This window comes from Psammomys obesus, unplaced genomic scaffold (genome assembly GCF_907164565.1).
Source record: "Psammomys obesus unplaced genomic scaffold, mPsaObe1.curated_primary_1811, whole genome shotgun sequence".
In the NCBI taxonomy this organism is placed as follows: Eukaryota; Metazoa; Chordata; class Mammalia; order Rodentia; family Muridae; genus Psammomys; species Psammomys obesus.
The window spans coordinates 8,144,561-8,164,153 of record NW_026586550.1 but is presented as its reverse complement, the minus strand read 5'-3'; the positions used below and the strand labels follow the sequence as shown (position 1 = coordinate 8,164,153).

Below are 19,593 nucleotides of genomic sequence, written 5' to 3'. Positions count from 1 at the left end.
ATTTCTTGAACTGAGTTTTCTTTTTGGTTTTTACATAGCTTCTTCGTAATAAAAATGGATGCTTAAAAAAAAAAAAACCCGAATGTTTCAAATTTCCAGAAGCAAAGGGAACTTCAATTTTTAATATATCACAAAGGTTACTGAGTAGATGAGTAAGTTTCTTGGAAAAATAAATTGTATAAACTTACATAGTAAGATAGGAAAGGAGTGGAAAACGTTTTTAGAGGTAATAAGTTGAATATGTACATATGAAATGGCTTATTTTTTTCTTCCTGTACTATGCCTTCAAATAAATGGCTGTCCATACTCCTCCCAAGATAGAAAGTTAAGACTACCCAGAGGGAAAATACTGGTCTGTTTCTCATAGCCATGCTTTGTGAAGCCTGGATCCCTAAAAGCTTGGATGTGCTCATACATCCTGCATGGTTGAAAAACATGATTTCTATCACAGAGAAAGAACCCTGAAAGGGAGAAAGTATGTATCCCTCCAAAATTCACATAGAAAACTTATCAATGTTGTGGTGGTGACATGAGGTGGTAAGTCCTTCAGGGAAGTGATAACGTTATGAACCTCTGCTTTTCTGAAAAGCATCGAAGCCCTTACAAAAGAGAAGTCTGTGAGCTGCTGAGTTTCTCCATCTTCTCTGCCATGGGTGGGGAGGACAGAGCATTGTCTCTGTGAGGTTCTAGCATGTCATGATGCAGAAAATAGTCATCCCTTTGGAAGTAGAGGGCGAGCCTTTACTAGATACAAAATCTGCTAGCATGTAGATCTTAGACTTCAACTCTAGATAACAAGAAATAACATTCTGATAAAAGAAATAATAATACTGTAATCTTAACAGTGCATTATTGATTTGTTATAACAGAAGTTACTGGCTTAGAGCCCTAACGTTCCCCTCATGCCAGGCTTTGTTTTAGATGATGAGGCTATAGCAATATACAAAGCAAAATCCATTCTGTCCTGGAATTTATATTTAATCAAAAAGTACAAACAAGACCTGACTTTACATAGGAAAGCATATGTCATAAATATGTGTGACTCAGATTGCCCAAGTGTCAATCTTGTCCTTAGCTAGCTGTAGTCTTGAGCAAATCAGCTTCCCAAGATTTCTTCCTCTCGTGGAAAACTGAAAATTAAAACAGAATACTTTGAGACTGCATTTTGTGAATTGTGATGGTTAGTCTTAAATGCCAATTTGCTACAAATTAGAATCTGGTGGTGAAAGTCTCAGTTGAGAAATTATCTAGGTAAATTTGGCCTGTAAGTATGTCTGTGAGTTACTGGCTTGGCTGTTAACAGACCCCGCTCATTGTGTGGCACCCCTTCATAAGCAGGGCCATGAATTATATAGAAGTTAAGAAAGCTAGCCGAGCATGTGAAGGCAAGCAGCAAGCAAACAGCATGGACAAGTTCAGTTCCCTCTGCTCTTGACTGTGGATATAGTGTGCCCAGATGTCTAAAGCACTCAGGTGCGTGTGCATCCTACAATGATGGAATTTCAAACCAAAGAAAACCCCTCTTTGCTACCCTTTCTTGCTTTTGGTCAAAGTTTTCTACCACAGCAACAGAATGAAGCTAAAACAGAAATAAACTCAAGATCAGAGAACCTAGTTCACAGAATACAGTGTCTTACTTGTATTTTCAACCTGGCCACATTGGCGAAAAAAACAAAACAAAACAAAACAAAACAAAAAACACTTTTTAGATTAAAAAAAATTATAACCCAAGAATCTGTTGTATAGCTACTTCTGAAATAAAAGATTAAGTTGTGATTCTTGATGTGCCAATAAAAATAGGAACAAAAGAATAATGTGGCAAAGGTATATATATACTTATAATTCTTTTTTATGTTTACTTTTACTTATGTGTACCTGTGGTTTGGTATGTGCACATGAGTGCCATGCAGAGGGCAGAAGAGGGCTTTAGATCCCCCAAAATTGGAGTTATAGGTGGCTATAAACCATCTAACATGTGCTAGGAACCAAATATGTTCCTTTAGAAGAGCAGTAAGTAGTCTCAACTTCTGAGCCATCTCTCACCCCAATAAAATTCTTAATAAATAAAATTAAAAACTGCATATTATATATGAAACAAAATTAAACCCTTCATGCATGATATTTTCTTTGCTTATATTTTTTATTTTTTTAAATTTTTATTAATTACAATTTATTCACTTTGTATCCCCCTGTAGCTCCCTCCCTTCTCCCCTCTCAATTCCTCCCTCCTTCACCCTTCTCCACACATGCCCCTCCCCAAGTCCACTGATAGGGGAGGTCTTCCTTTCCTTCCTTCTGATTCTAGTCTATTAGATCTCATCAGGAGTGGCTTCATTGTCTTCCTCTGTGTCCTGGTAAGGCTCCTCCCACCTCAGGGGGGAGGTGATCAAAGAGCAGGCCAATCAGTTCATGTCAGAGACAGTCCCTGTTCCCATTACTATGGAACCCACTTGGACACTGAACTGCCATGGGCTACATCTGTGCAAGGGTTCTAGGTTATCTCCATGCATGGTCCTTGGTTGGAGTATCAGTCTCAGAAAAGACCCCTGTGCCCAGATTTTTTGGTTTTGTAGCTCTTCTTGTGGAGCTCCTGTCCTCTCCAGGTCTTACTATTTCCCACATTTTTCATAAGATTCCCTTCACTCTGCCCAAAGTTTGGCTATAAGTCTCAGCATCTGCTTTGATACCCTATAGATATCAAAGGGTAGAGCCTTTCAGAGGCCCTCTGTGGCAGGCTCATGACTTGTTCCCTGCTTTCTCCTTCTTCTGGTGTCCATCCTCTTTGCTTTTCTGAATAGGGATTGACTATTTTAGCAAGAATCCTCCCTCTTGATTAGTTTCTTTATGTGTACAGATTTTAGTAGGTTTATCCTATATTATATGTCTAATATACACTTATGAGTGAGTATATACCCTGTGTGTCTTTCTGCTTCTGTGGCACCTCACTCAGGAAAATCTTTTCCAATTCCCACCATGTTTTTTTATTGCTGAATAATATTCCACTGTGACTTTTTTAAAAAGCTAATATGTAACGCCTGATTGTTTAGTATTAAAAAGTAACATACAATTAATTACCTGGTTGATTATCATCTTCTCATGGTAATATTCAAATGCTTAAAACTTTTGTAGAAAAATCTAAAAGGAAAAGGTGCGAACGAAGAATGATGTGTGGAATTCTCAAGGAAAAAACAGTTGATTCACTGAGAGTCATAACCATAGATTTGGAAAGTTCTACATCTTTTTAAATCAAAATTTCCCTGTCTCGAGCAAGGAACACAACTACCTACTTAGTAGAAATATTCCACATCCACTACTTTACTTTATCTGTAATCTAACTCTTATATCACAGATGTAAAACAAAGGGCTTAGGACACAAACTGATATTTCTCATGTCTCACAGATGATAGCAAAAGATCAAAGGTATCGATGAGTTTCATTTCAGTTATCTTCTACCCTTCTTTCTCCTAAGGTTAAGTGCTTTTCACCATAATTATATGGTTGGTTTTTATTCCACTTAGACCATGATGTTCCCAAATTAAAGCAAAAGGCCTGTTAAAAAGTAAAGACAATATGTGGATTTAAACTCAACCTCTATTTGTGTGAATGGAAACACTGAATGATGAACCACCCCAAGGAGAATGTTAGGCTCAGAGTTTGTTCAATCTGGTGAGGACTGCAATTTTCAGACTTGCCATGCATTTAGTCAGCATCAAGAGTCCCCTTCTATAGAAAGATTTCTCTACATAGCTTTTTCCGTATTTACATGATCAGAAACACTCCATCCAATTTTTCTGTCTGTGAGCAGTCAGCCATAATACATGAGCAGCAAACTGTGAAAGTTTAGCTTGCAAAGATGGATTTAGTATAATCATCAAACAGGGCAAAGGTAGTCTAACACAAGCTTAAAATATGGATGGCCACTGTGAATTATGCTAATTAGGCATAAATGGGAAGCAGCTCAGGAAAATGATTGCAATTAATATTATTCTACACAGACATACTGAACAGGTCCAAGATGGGGAGAGGAAAAATAAAAACCCAACATTTCTAAAGACCTCTGCATTTGAATCTGGCCTAAGGGGATGTCTGACAAAGAAAGATATAAGAAGAATCATTTTTACAATAAAAGCTAAAGTTCAGAAAAAGAAAAGTGAGGATGATCATTCTTGCCTGGGCTCCCTGCCATGGCGGCTTTTAGAACCAGCCACCATTTCCCTTGGAAGCTGGAGCAGCCCAAGTGAGAGCGACCATGGGTGCCGATAAAGCCATGTGTGTGGTCACACTGATAGTGGACAGCTCAGCATCCAGTGGAGCAGAGACAAACTTATTCTGAAAACCTCTGTCATTTAGCCAAATGAACAATAGTGTCTTCAGCTGTGATGCTCTGAGTTTGCTTTGCTGTGCAACAATCGCTGATAGACCTGTGTGTTATTACAAAAAACACCATGAACCTGTTTAAATATATCAGTTTTTTTCACTGCAACTTCCGTACTTTTAGCTTTTTTGTAAAATTCATTCTTCTTGTAGCCTCCTTCCTCTGATCGTCAGACATCCCCTTAGGGCAGATTCAAATGCAGAGATCTTTAGAAATATATGATTTCTCCTTTCCCTCACCTCATCTTGGACCTGTTCAGTATGTCTATGTAAAATAATATTAATTGCAATCATTTTCCTGAGCTGCTTCCCATTTATGCCTAATTAGCATAATTCATACTGGCTGATCATGCCATTAAGTGTGTGTTAGATTACCTTTGTGTTTGATGATTATACTAAATTCCATCTTTGCAAGCTAAGCTTTCACAATTTGTTACTCATGTATTGTGGCTGGCTGCTCACAAACAGAAAAATTGGAAAAAATGTTTCTGATCAGGTAAATATAGAAAAAGCTATGTGGAGAAATCTCTCTAGAGAAGTGTATTTGGGGGCAGCTGATGGTACAAACTTCCCGTTGGTCAAGTAGAATGTCATATTAATTAAGGGAACAGTGTGAAGTCTGCTTGTGATCATATTGGGTCAAGTGTGAGTAAAGCGTTTGTCTTGAATTTGACAATCATTCAGTATTTTCATTGACACAAAAGGAATTGGGCCCTTAAACTATATATTAACTTTTCTTAATTTTTTTCAACTTTAAGACAAGATAAATTATTCTTGTACTTTTTTGTTGAATTAAAAATTCAGTTTAATATATGTTCTGGTACCTTAGTGTCTCCTTAATCACCAGATGTGAGGTAGGTCTTCTCTGATTTTTCTTCCAGCAAAATTTCCATTCATTATAGAATAGTTCAGTGGTTCTCACGCTTTCTAATTCTGTGACCCTTTAATACAGTTCTTCATGTTGCAGTGACCCCAACTGTAAAATTGTTTTTCTTGCTACTTAATAACTGCAATTTGATAGTGTAATGAACTATAATGTAAACATCTGTTTTCCAATGGTCTAGGCAACCCTTATGAAAGAGTTGTTAGACCCTCAAAGGGGTCGAGACCCACAGCTTGAGAATGACTGGTTTGATCCATTTGTTGCATTACCAGTGTGTCCTTCTGGTAAAGAAATACCATCTGAAAGATGTAGAACACACAGTTCATGTAACTCATCATAACCATCACTACAGGCACTAAACATTAGCAGCATCTAATACTTTAGTGGTCTTATATTTAAACACTGTGCTACATCTACTTCAGAGTGTAGAACCATATATGGCAGACACAGACAGCCTTCATTTCCCTCTAACGATAGAGCTAACCCTCAAATTCAATTAGCTCCTGATAATTGCATGCACAAATGTATGAGTTCTTTCCATCTGCTGCAGCAATCCTTCTGAAGCTCTTATTAGCATAGAAGAAGTTTTCTGTTTGGAGAAAAATAGAAATTCAACTATCTAGTGTTCCCTCCAGCAAAAAACAAAACAAAACAAAAAAACTGTACCTTACTGCCAGGGGACAGAATGTGCCCTATTCGGGAGTCCATTCATTCATTCATTGATTCACCACTGGAACTGGCTGTAAGCCCTGCAGCAAACATGTTCCCTAGCAGCATCTTCCTTGGTTTTTGTTCTTGTGGAAGTGTTGTTTCATATGTTTAAGTTCCAGCACTGCAGTTAAGTCAAATGTATACAGAATGTGATTTTATATGCCCTTACATTGATGTTACGCCCTTCTCTGAAAACTTCATGTTGTGGGAAATTAAAGTACTGAGTGTCTATGTGGTTGACCATATATAAATGGTCCACCTGCTTATCATTTCTCTTGGCTTTTAACTAGGGACTTTGGATGATGTTGTAGAGAGTAAAAGAAAGGCTGCCTGTGCTGGCGATTTAATTTGGTGTTAGTGTGCTTCCTTAACTTTGCAAAGCCCTGGGTTTGATCCGTAGTACCACAAAAGTAAAGAAAATAAAGGAAGGAAAGAGGAAGGGAAGGAGCTAGGGAGGGAGGGAAAGAGAAAGAGAGGTAAGGAGAGTGTAGGCAGGCTCCTCCACTGGCATCTGTTTTACATGCAAGCCAATTTCTGAGTCCCAGAGATGTTTCACATCCTTTTGAAAATCTAGTTGTGCTTATTTGGTGTATCCAAAGAATCAAGCCCAGCAATATCTATATTAGAAGTCAAACCAAAATGCCATATGAAGTCATGATGGATGTTACTTTGTTAGAACACAGGTAGTAAGCCTTGTGTCTGGATTAACTCCAGATTTGCAGGTTAAATAATTTGCTTTGATCACTGAATTCACAAAAATCTCCATTGGTTAAGGGGCCAACAGAGAAAACACCCTTCATCATTCACAGTGTGTTGGCTCCAGTCAGCTGTGTAAAATATGTCACAGTAATCACAAGAGGGATCAGCAGGGTGTGTAAAATATGTCACAGCAATCAGAAAGGGTCACAGGGTTTTCAAAGATACCCTCTGGCTGACCTCTACCGCTCAAGTAGCACTGAGTGTAAATGCTGTCTGTAGTGCTAAATTAACGGCATCATGCTTCGGTGCAATGGTCACTGCATTCTTTTGTATTATAACAACTGATGTAATGCCCAGATATCCCTCAGCTAGAAGAGAACGCTCCCCAGCATCAATATCATAGAGTCCCATTAACTATTTTGCTCAGGAAATATGAAGCGTGTACAGACAGGGAGGATTTTGTATTTAAAAAGGACTTAATCTGATTATAATACCTTACTAAACTCATGAGCCTCAAGCAATTACAATAGACAATAACACTCTTTTTTCTTTCTTAAAATTTGAATGAAGCAATGCAAATTAAGATGCTTAGCATATTGCAAACTGATTTGGATACGATATGCAAAAAGAATGCCAGTGTTCTCTGAAGTTCCCATATCCTCCCATAACGTTGAGAGAATTGAATTTAAATTGACTCACTTTGTTTATTTTCACTTCTCAGTCATTTGGATGAGAAAGCTATAATCCTGAGAGGGTAAGAGAATATTAAAATAAAGCCCTGCTCAACCTCAGCAAGGAACCAGAAGGTGGTATATATCAGAGGAGCTGTGCTGACCCATGTCTCCTCTTGACTTTTACAGAGTCAGTAGAACTAGGACTTTGGCTTCATCCCTCACTCAAGCTGCCATTCCTTCTGTGATTGGCCTCCTTGAGGGTTTTTTTTAACTACTTTAACAGTGCCCTGCAGATCCTCTAAAAAGAATTCAAGTTTGAGAAAAGTATACACACGTTGCATTCAGAACTAACTGATGATGGAACTTGAAAAAGATAGATGGTTATTGGCTTTGAACATACATCAGCACTGAAGGGGTTTGGGTTTTAAGGCCAGGATTCAAGGAAGACTGCATGCTAGAGTTCTGGAAGATTATAGATTTATGTGGTCAAATGGCTATCAGGTTGTACACTAAGTGCCTTATCAGTTCCTAACACAACTGGCAACTGGCCACTCTCTAAAATGAGGCACTAAAAAAAGAAAAAGAAGAATGGCATTAGCTAAAACATCCCCCACTGGAATGAAAGAGAAACCAAGAAGAGCAAACACAGGAAAAGATACTTTTAGAAACAGATGTTAGCACAATACATATAACAAAAATGTACAAATTTTGAAAAACAGTAGTGTAATGACAGAGAAGGCAATGCGTGCTTGCAAATGCTATAGAATTTTTTCCCATCTAAGTACATGACAGATTGTCATTGAAAGAGAAAAAAAAGATTTGGAGTATTTAATATAAAAAAAGATGTAATTATTAACTATCATTACCTCATACTGAGCTGATGAAACAACAATACGCCTAATAATCAAGAGTAGTGATACAAATGGTGAGTTCTGAGAATGCTCAGCAGAGAAATGACCACTAGATTTCAGTGTAGAAGGAAGTCATCAATGACACTCATGAAGGGCTAGATTGTATGGCCCAGTTCTCATAAAGTAAAATAAAGGCTGGATATTCATTCTTTATAGGAATTCAAACATTCTTCAGAAAGAAAAGACTAGGGAAAAAGTTAACCCCTGGATTCCCACACAGCCAAACGTGTCCATTGAAGAACCAGACATGTAGGGCAGAGCTGTCTTGGGGGACTAAGGAGTTGTTCAGAAGGGGAAAGTTTTCTCTAGTAGAAAAGATGGGAAAAGAGCAGCTGGTACAAAAGCTTAGAAGAAGAGGTGAAACACAGTGTCACTTGATTAAGTGAGATGCTTGAAACAGGGCTAGAGGAGGGGAAGAAAGTAAGCGGAGAAAACACATCCAAAGGGACACCTATAGAACACATAGTCAAAACCAAGGGAGAGGTGGGAGCCCATCATGACTTCTCCCACCCATCACTACCATGTAATGCTCCCAGGAACTTCATTTTCATAATGTAATCTTGGCAAAGACTGCCACCTTCTTCCTAAAAGTTAAAAACATACAACATATATTAAAATATATATGGCCGAGAGGAATGCTGAGAGAGAGCAGTATTCTGGGAAGCCCAACCTTTCTGAGGATAAGAAGGCAGTGGTATGAGTTAAGGAAGGCATAGTGATTGGAGAGACACAGGAAAACAACACAAACTGTTAACGGAGACACTGATGGCTTAAGATCTTTAGTGCACTCTGATACAACAGCTCTTCATTTTAGGACCAACGGCCAAAACGATTTCCTTCACTTGCTAGGGTGAGGCATAGCAGAAATGTCTGTCACCAGATGAAAGAGCAGACTATTGGATTTTAGATTTTCCTTTTTAAAATGAACAGCTCTTGCTTTGCCAAGAGAAACAATGGATATTGGCAACCTGTGGGAGGTAGTGACCAATGTACAAGCTCCCCAGAGTGTTTACACACTGGAAAGCTGGTTCGCCTCTCCATGGTGACGTGTCGCAGTGGCATGGTATCCTCCCATCATCAGCACAAGCATCAGCCTGTACTTGTGTGCAGAAATCCACACGCATGGTTTAGGGCTCGCCACGCAGGTGTTTGCACACTTCTTCAAAAGTGCAGATGTCATGTTTGCTCTGGCCTCACGTGTTTTATCCTCAGAGGCAAACAGATGTGCAGAGCTGAAAAGGAGGTTCAAGGCAGCCAGCACAGCCTGGTCCATGGGGAAAACAAGAATGAAGACAAACCCTTTTCTAAAAGTTGCCCCGCCTGTGGAGGGCTCTTCCCTCATAGTTCATGCCGCTTATCCTGGCCAGCCTTGCCATCAAGGCTTGATGGCAAGCTAATCATTGCTTACGATGACAGATGTCACTGTCTTCCTGTTGAGCTGTCACCTGAGGGAAATGGCTACTCCTGGGAAATCTGCAAAATAACAGGTTTACTAATTAATGTTGGAAGCCATGCACATAGGACCTAGGTGTTATACTTACAGGAGTGAATTCCAGTTCGGCAACTGAACACTGATGCTTTCTCTCGCACTTTTCTATTTCTTCCTTTTGATATTTGCAAGCATTTTTTTTTTTTGGTTAGGCATAGATTTAGAAGCTTCCCTTTTATTACCTAACCTAATGCTCTCTAAGCCTAGCAGATGTATGTATGATTATTATCCTTCTAATTTCCACGATGGAAGCATGAAATTAGGCAACATGTTCAAGGGCATGTAGCTAACTTGGACTAAAACCTGGATGTATGTCCAGGCTAAGACAGGCCACTAGAAAATCTGGCTCTCTAGCAAGGCAATACTCTGCCTCCTTTATCCGGCTGCGGAGACTATCAAATACCATCATAATATCATTAGGTGACAACACCGTGTCCTCCTAAACAGGCATTTTCATGATTGGTTCAAAAAGTTAAAGCTTTAGTCGTTTCCATATACCACAATTTTCTGCTTCTTGTGTGGGGAAATGCAGAGACTGACTTTCCACAGTAAAGAAGGGACAAAATGATGAAGTGTTCCTAAGCAGCAGGAACAATGATCCTGGCTGGCCAGGGGCTGCTTCAGGATGCTAAGAAAAGAATATCCTAAAACACACAGCACCAGAGGACTACCCAGAGAACTTATGTGAGTACTGTGGAAAACCATGCAAGAAGCAGTTAGTTGACATTATGATTATGTAGCAGGCTTAAACAAATGAATCTATCTCTAACCAAAACAATTTAAGCCTAAATAGTTACAGCAGACCCAATAGGCAGGGGAAAACATAAAATTACTAACAAACAAACAAAAACCCACAGAACTCTCAAGTCTGGATGTAGTGGTACATACATATAATCTGAGCACTTTGGAGGTAGAAGGACAAAAATCAGTAGCACAAAGTCCTCCTTCACTATATAGCAAGCCAAGGTAGCCCGGGCTACACAAAACCCTATATCAAAACAAAATAAAGGCTTCCAAAATATTAGAGCACACAGGTCAAAGTGACACTTCTATGAATGACCTGCTAGGAACTGATTGAAAAAGGATTATGCATTCTACTATGCTGCAGCTGATTATGACTCTTGGAACCTAGCCTGTATGGGAATCAGTGAATCAACTCTAGGTAGAGCACACTGGAGTTTTCATGGAGCATTAGGATTTCAGTTACAATGAAGATCAGAAATGGAATGAAAATTATCTTCATGTGAGGATCACATGAACAGCTGTTATTTTGTCAACCAAGCATCATGGCTATCCTGGGTATTAATATGTCAGATCACATGTTTTCATATAATAAAAGCTTAAATAAACATAGTCAGCTTAAATAAACAAACACACTTTAATTTTCCATTGTTGTCCTCATAAATGAGTAGATAGGATCCAAAGCTCAGAGCACCCACATTTTCTTTTGAAAAGCTTCACTTTTCTATCAGTGTACACTCTATGATAACTATTCGATGCCAGACCTCACTTCATTCGAGGGTCTTTGAACCTGTCCTTCCATTTAAACACAATCCAGTAGGCTAACTTTGCCCCTCCAAACTCCCCATTTTCCTACTACTTTATTATTTTCCACAGTTTCAAAATATTCCTTTAACCCTTCTCTGAGCCAGAAGGCAATCTACTGCATTGTTGTGTGTCCCTGTAAGTAAAGAGCACTCCCCTCCCACAGCACACTCAACAATCAGCCTTCACAGATAGTTAGAGAATTATTACCAACAAAGCACTCCAAAGAAAGCAAAAGGATCAAAAGGATCATATGCTTATAATCACGGGAGGAGGAGAGCATAGTAGGGTCAAAACACAGACAAAATAACATTAAGCAGATTTTGGGAACACCAGGGCAGGGAGCTGTTTTGTTCCCTTGCTTTGTTTTTAAGGAGCAGCTGATAATCTATTTTCCAGGATTTGGGACAGAATACCACTACGGGTGAGTGCGCTGTCATTTCTATTTCTTCCTTTTCACACAGTCTTTGGGGAGTGCCCATTGAAACTATTGCAAAAGGCCATCTTCTCAGTACATTAGTAACTAAATCTCTTTGGAAAAAGACCAGGGCTGACCTATCTTCTACCACAGGGAACGGCATTAATGAGGCTGCAATGGGATTCAAAGATGTGCCCTGGAAGTTTCTGTTTGCCAACACCATGGAGTGCAGCAAATTTAACAGTAAGGCTTGAAAAGAGAAATTCAATCCTGTGCCAGCACATTGCAGAGAACAGGGCAATGTCTCTATTCAATGGGCTTAGAGTCAAATAAGAGAAACATCACTCAAAAGAAAATATTTTTTAAGGGAATACATTTTTTTTTAAATCAGTAAAAATGAATAAGGAAGGAGAAAGCCCAAACATTTAAACTGTCAGAGAAATTCATCATCCTTTGTCCTTAGGCTCCTGGGGTGGCTCCAACACAGGGGAATTGATGAGCACATAGGATGGTGTAGAATAAAAGACAAAGAAGGTGGTCTGCCAGCAGGATGGTAGGAGGTGATGAAAGCTATATGGGTGAATGAACCCAAGGGAATTGGGATCCAGAGGGTGTCTGCAAAGGAATAGGAATTACTCATGAAAGCAACAAAAACTAAACTGGGATCAGCCTTAAATTCAAGCTCTAAAAAGTTTGAATCTAATTAGAAAGCCAACAGGGGATTAAAGGATGAGAAACCGGATATGGGGGAAATATCCTCTGGCAACTTGGCATTAGCTAGCCCAAAGTCATTGCAAGTTAGCATACTGTGAAGGCCAATATTGTAAGCTATTCCTAGCAGGCAATTAAGGGCTATAGCTGTTTCCACCTGTATCTCAACTCACCACATTTTACTAGTTTGCAAGAAAGGGGAAAGTACCATCCACTTCTAGTTATGAGGATGTCTCCTTGATTATGCCAGATCCCGAAGGTAAAGCTACATGTCCACAACTTCGAGGGCTACTAGCAGGAAATGGTGCTCCTACTTCCCTAATTATGAAGTATGAGGATGGGAAAATGGATTTTCTTCAATGTGAAGTTATATTAAAAATGAGTGTTTCTTCACCTTTAAAGATCAGTTCCAAACAAACACAAACTACAATATCTCAGGTATAGAAACAAAGTCATGATGATGCGAGCTCAAGAGAGATGACATGCTACTGACACACTATCCAGAGGCTTGACTCAGAATGAGAATAGGATCTTGACTTCAAGAGTCAGGGAGGAGATGAGGGAGGGAGGGTGGAATTGGGAGGGGATGAAGGAGGGGGCTATAGCTGGGATACAAAGTGAATAAACTGTAATTAATAAAAATATATTTTTAAAAAGAGTCTATTGTTCTAAGACTCATTACCTATGCCTGGGATCTCGGACAAGCCAATAGTAGGTTTGTGTCTTTGTTTCCTCATCTGTGGAATACAAACAGGGGGATATGTAATATATTCCAGAAATAGATGGCTCATGGGTTGGGTAAAGTATCACAGAGCTTAGAAAAAGATAATGCATTTTTTTCATTGACGTGATGGAGCAATGATAAAAATAGAAAAGAAATTAAAAAGCCAGTTATACCCATGACCATAGAAGTCAGAGTCTTAACGAAGTATTAGCAAGTAAGATCTAGAACTATGTAAAAGAGGTAAATATAATAACCAACTTGAGTTCTTCTCATGGATATTTCCACTGAAAAATTCAATTACTGAGATGCATTATGTTAACAGGGAAGGAGGAAAAAAACAAGATGAAGAAACAGATACTGAATGATTTTCAATGTTATGTTAAATTGGAAAAGTCAAATGAAAGAACAGACTTAAAAGATCTACAAACAACTGCCACCACTTACATTGAGGTCATGGAGGATTAAAGTGTCAAATTAATAGAACTTATAGTTGACATTCATCTTGGCATCAGGAGGAAATCAGAAATGGTGCTGACTATATGGACATCTATTCAGTTCTGTACCATGTGGAGAGGGACAGAAAAGTACATTCAAAGCATAGAGAGGAGAGAGCCAACAGAACTTTCAGCTTTTGTATAGAATTATCTTCCCACAGAAAGGCCCTTCATGTAAAGGTCACAAAGTTAAAGGGTAACAGGAATCTTGATACAGACACAAGCTTTTAAAAGTCTCCTGCATTGCAGTAGGCTAGCAAAGAACACCTAGAAAATGCAACTTTAAAATCACAACACATGAAGTATCATTAATGATACAAAATACCTACCAACACATTGAACAGAAGATAATGAAACTATAAAATACTGCTGATACTGATACCCAATTAAATATAAGGGGCTACAATTAGGAATAGAAAGCCTTTTCCCGATAAAGATATTTGTCTTTCACAGTGATTTATAAACTCATGTGAAATTCATAGAAAATTGAAGATTATTTTTATTTGTGTATGTGTGACTTGTATACATGTTACTGTTAAAGCCAGAAGATGGTGCTGGATCTCCTGGAGCTGAAGTTGCATGCAATGTGACCCATGCTATGTGGGGGCTGGCATCCTATCTCAGGTCTCTGCAAGAGCAGCACTCACTCTTAACTACTGAACAAAGCCATCTCTCCACACTATTCATGACATTCTAATACTATTGCAGAATAAGATTCATAAATTTTATAAACTGCTTTTAAAGTTTATATATACAAAAAAGACCATTGTGACTCAGACACTCTGAACAAGAACAAAATGTGTGAGTTGATCCTCTATTAGACATTAAGATCTAGACCATTGCCAGAACAATTAAAATAGCATGGTTTTGGTATAAGAACAGTCATGTTGGGAGGGATGGCTCAGCAGTTAGGAGTGTACACTGTTCTTGCTGAGGACCCAGGTTCAGTTCCTAGCACCCACCCTGGGCAATCACACCCATCTGTAACTCCAGTTCCATGGAATCAGATGCTCTATGTTGTCGTCTAACAGGGACTGGGCTTGCATGCGGCATGCATAAAGACAAAAGACTCATGTGCAAAATATGAATAAATCTTTAAAAAGTAACAGACATATTGATCAATAAAACAAATGAGAAAATCTATTACAATATTGCCATTTTTTTTCTTATAAGTAACCAGCAGCCATCTACTTAGACTTAAAATGTAGTAAAGAGGAAGAAATTCGGGCCTGGTATTAGCTCACTACCTGTGGCTGGTAAGATCCTGGATCTAAAAAGAGAACCTGCTGCTGCTATGTCCCCAAACAAGTATAATTTCTAAATGCACTGTAAATCTTATCCTCATACCCACAGTTGAGTTTAGCTCTTACTCGTCATCAAAGAAATATCTTTTTGTAACAGATGGACACCATTACAAAAAAACCCTCAACTGGTCAATATGAAGAAAAGAACTGATCATGGAGTGTTCATGCCCAGCACATATATCTACAGCACAACCCCTAAGGCTAATGGAAGGAATATCACAGAAAAAGAAAGACTGTGAAAGCCAAAGGACTAGGCCCTATGTTGGGAGATGTAATGTCTTCTGCACCCATTCCTCCCCTATCAGTGGACTTGAAGAGGGGCATAGGAGGAAATGAGGAAGGGAGGCAGGATTGGAAGGGAATGAGGGAGGGGGCTATGGCTGGAATACAAAGTGAATAAGCTGTAATTAATATAAAAATACAAATGTAATGAAAAATTCTTAACAATAGTCATCTAAACAAGACCTGCACAATAGCAGTACTAACTCACATCCCAACCTTGATGGGTTGACAATCACAAGTCCCTACTTCTAGAAGATCACCTATAGGCAATTAGTAGATGCTGAGAGACAGCATCAGTCTTCTCCAAGGGTGAGCCTCTTGATAGGTTACCTCACCCTAGGTGGTTACCTTTAAACACATACAAGAAAGTACACTCATCAAGTTGTATTCATATTATACATATAAACTTACATACATACATACATATGTATACACATACACATGTATGTGTGTCTTTGTCTATCCCTAACTCTAACCTAACCTTACACTACATATATATAATATATGTATTCACACACACACACACACAGACCACCGCCACCACCACCACCACCACCAATTAGCAAAAGAAGAGGTTATGAATTTGAGGAATAAGAGGTGATATGGGAGGAGTTATACAGGGAACAGGAAGGGATGAAAATGATGTAAATATAGTACATGTGTATGAAATACCCAACATAATAAAAAAGATTCATGATAGTAATAGTTATCTCTGTGCTCAGTTGAAAAGTATTCCATGATAACCATGCCCTTTGATTATTATGATGTATATAACTTTTTGTTCATATATTTTTTATTCTTTTCTCATACAACACATCCTGACCACAGCCTCCCCTACATCTACTCCTCCTAGTTGGCCCCCAAACCTCCTCTCCCTCAGATCCACTGCTCCTTCATTTTCCTTCAGAAAATGGCAGGACTCCCAGGGTTATCAACCAAATATGGCATAACAGGATTCAAGAAGACTAGGCACACACCCTCATATCAAAACTGGACAAGGCAACACAGTAGGAGGAAAAGAAGGTCCTAAGAACAGGCCCAGGGTCAGAAATAGCTCCACTCCCACTGCGATTAGTCCCACAAAACTCCTAAATTGACAACCACAACATATATGCAGAGGACCTGGTGTAGGTCCAAGCAGGCATGGGGACTGCAGCGTTAGTCTCTGTGAGCCCCCACGAGTCCTGCTTATTAAATGGGCTGTGCTTTCCAGGTGTCCTCAACCCCTGTGCCTTCTGTCTATAATTTTATATCATGTTATCAACCTGTATTTATACGACTTGGTTTAGAATTTTTCCATAGTTTGTTTTTTTTTTACATATGTATCTAAACCAAGTATGAGCAATAAAAAAACAAAGCAAAACTGTATCTTTTTTCTTACCAAATCACAAAATCAATAAAGAATGCAGTTATTTTTTGAATGTAATATAGTATTGTAACTTTGTGTTATATAAAATTTCTTTAAACATCCCAAAAACATCAACTACAGGAATATACCAATAATTTGAAATATTTTAAAGTAATGAACATCTGTCTACTAGATGAAACCCAAAGGAGCTTTAAAAATGCAACCCACAAGCTGAAGAAAATTTATAACAGAGAGAAGAAAAGATGCATTTGTAACAAAAAAAATATGTTTATGGAATCATTAAGAAACATAACCCAAAGGGAGAGCAGTTGGGCCAAAAACAAAATGAATCATTTCATAGATGAACAAACACAAGTGGCCTATAAATGCATGAAAAGATGCTTCACCAATGTGTAAATATGGAACCCAAATATACATCACAAGTTGCAATGTCACACCACTGTTACATGGGAAAATAGTTTTTAATCTATTCATTTCAGGCATCATTCAGGTGCACCAAAGGAAGCTCTTATCACTGAAGCAGATACATGTTTAAATGGCCGTTCACTCCATTTACCCACAAAGGTAACGACGTGCACAATCCACCACCTAACAAGCCAGTGCCACTGACAGGTTTAAACACTCGAGGAATGTTCACACAAGGACACCAGAAGGAGCTGCGGTAGGAAGCTCTAAACGCTGTCTCTGGAGAGGACATGGAGGTTGCCCGTAACAACACACAGCAGCTGTGGTTATCTGTACAGGCCTTGCACAAGGTTAAGCCCGTAAACATACCAGCATTGATGCGGAGGGGTGTTGTCAGCTGATGGCTGCCGAGAGAGGGCGTCACTCTTCTTTGGGAGCATGGCTACTGCTATGTTGTCCATACCTCACCAAATGGCCACACACCCACACACCCACACACCCACATACCTATGGCCAGCACTAATTAATTGCACTCAGCTTTAATTATTAACTAATTATATTAAGAACAATATAAGGAAGAGGACATGAAGTTGGGAGGGAAATGCCGTACTGCAGTAGGAAGAGCTGGAGAGAGGTAATAGTGAGTGGTTATGTTCAAAGCACATTGTAGAAATGTCTGAAATTTTCAAAGAACAAATAAAAATATTATTTTAAAAAATGTAAAGACTCAAACCAAATCACAGAAAAATATACAAGTTTATTCATTTTATAAAGATTCAAACTGGGAAAAACAGTATATACATACATACACACTTGTGTATGTGTATACACTTGTGTATGTGTATCATACATAAATTCACATGTGGGGTTTGCACATATGTAATAAGTAAAAAAGGAATAAATACAAGACTCATAAAGAGGCAAATTCAATTACTTTTGAAAGGCAGGAAAATTACTAGTCAGAAAGCTGACAACTGGAAACTCTCAAGTTGTACATGTTTTATTTTTTTAACTGGAAAATGTTTCACAATGGCTCCTTAGTTTTTATTTGAAGTGAGCAACTAGATTTTATACATATTATCTCTTCTAGTGTACAACCGTGTTTATGTTAGAAAAATGATCAAGTTTAATATCACAGTCGTAGAAACCTAGTTACTCAGGAGACAGAGACAGGAGGAGTGCAGTTCCATACCCGAGCTTTAGAGTAAGTTCAAGGTGAACCCAGGCAAAAGAATAAGCAAAAACAGAGACAGTTTAGTGGTGGGGAACTTGCCTAGAATGCACAGAAGCCCTGTGCTCCTTCACAGTATCACACATATGGAGAAAAAAAAAGAGTTAAGGACTGAGCGATGTTTCAGTAGGTAGAGACAGCTATGGCCCAGCCTGACAACCTGAGCTCAATCCCTGGAACTCACAGAGTGGAGGAAAAGAAATGACTCCTGAAAGTTGCTCTCTGGCCTCCACTTATCCACTGTGGCACGCAGCAGTGCACACACACACACACACATGCATGTGCTCTCACAAACACGCATAACTAATAAATGTAAAGTTGAAAGAGAAAATCAAAACTCAGAAAAATGAGTTAACAAGGAAGAGATCTTGAAATTTCAAAGAGTTTTGTACTATATTGTAAGGTGTGTCATTGACAATATTATAACATATAATCAACCCCAGGCCTGACCCATGGACTTATATTGTGACCAGGGTCATTACATTTTCCAGACTGGTCACTGCCACCGGTGTCTGCTATTTACTGTGGCAACAGAAAGTGACCACATATATAATGAGACCCCTGACTAATGACTGTTCAAGAAGTGATGTGTGTGTGTGTGTGTGTGTGTGTGTGTGTGTGTGTGTGTGTGTGCAAGAGGGATGCCCACTCAGATACTCTAGGAATCAAGTCCTTTATTGGTATTCTTTTAAAAGAGCCTGGTGATGATTTTTTTATGGTGTACCATTGTTTTTGCAAATTCTATGTTCAGGTACCAGGCTCATTATTATTATTATTATTAATATTATTATTGGAATGGGTAATTTTTTATTCCTTTAAAAAAATTTTTGTTGTTTGTTGGTTTTCTTTATATATTCTGGATATTAATCCTCTGTCAGATATGTAGCTGGCAAAGATTCTTTCCTGTTCTGACCAAGACAGACATTCGCTAGAAAGTGCCCTTTGCATGCTCACACAGGTAGTGGCTCTATGAATAATATTCTGAGAGGCCTGGAAAATCGACATGCTAAGAGCATAAAGGACCCATAAAGAGCTTAGAGCTGGAGAAGCTGCCTGGGTAGGAGGAGGTGATTCCAGGAGAGATTGAAATGATGAAGTGTGAGGCACTCAGTGGAGAGGAACTCTGAGGACAGGGCCATCAATCACTGCCAAGCTTATCTCTGACAGGGAGTGGGACTCCAGCTTCCAGATGTTGCATTAAAACATAATGTTCCCCCTGGGATTTGCATGGCAGGCTTCCCTGAAGCTTCGGTTTCACTCAGCTAACTAATTATGAGAAAATGTGACATCGGTATTTCACTTTTTCTACAGGGACAAATCATTCCCAGCAGGAGGGAGAAGCTGTTATTTTTTTTTGTTGTTGTTGTTC

At 38.8% G+C, this 19,593-nt stretch overlaps 1 protein-coding gene across 3 annotated transcripts in view; it reads right to left on the bottom strand.

The window, feature by feature from the left end:
• Dgki (diacylglycerol kinase iota) overlaps positions 1-19,593 on the bottom strand; it is a 466,379-nt gene that overhangs the window by 24,587 nt on the left and 422,199 nt on the right. The window lies entirely within an intron of this gene.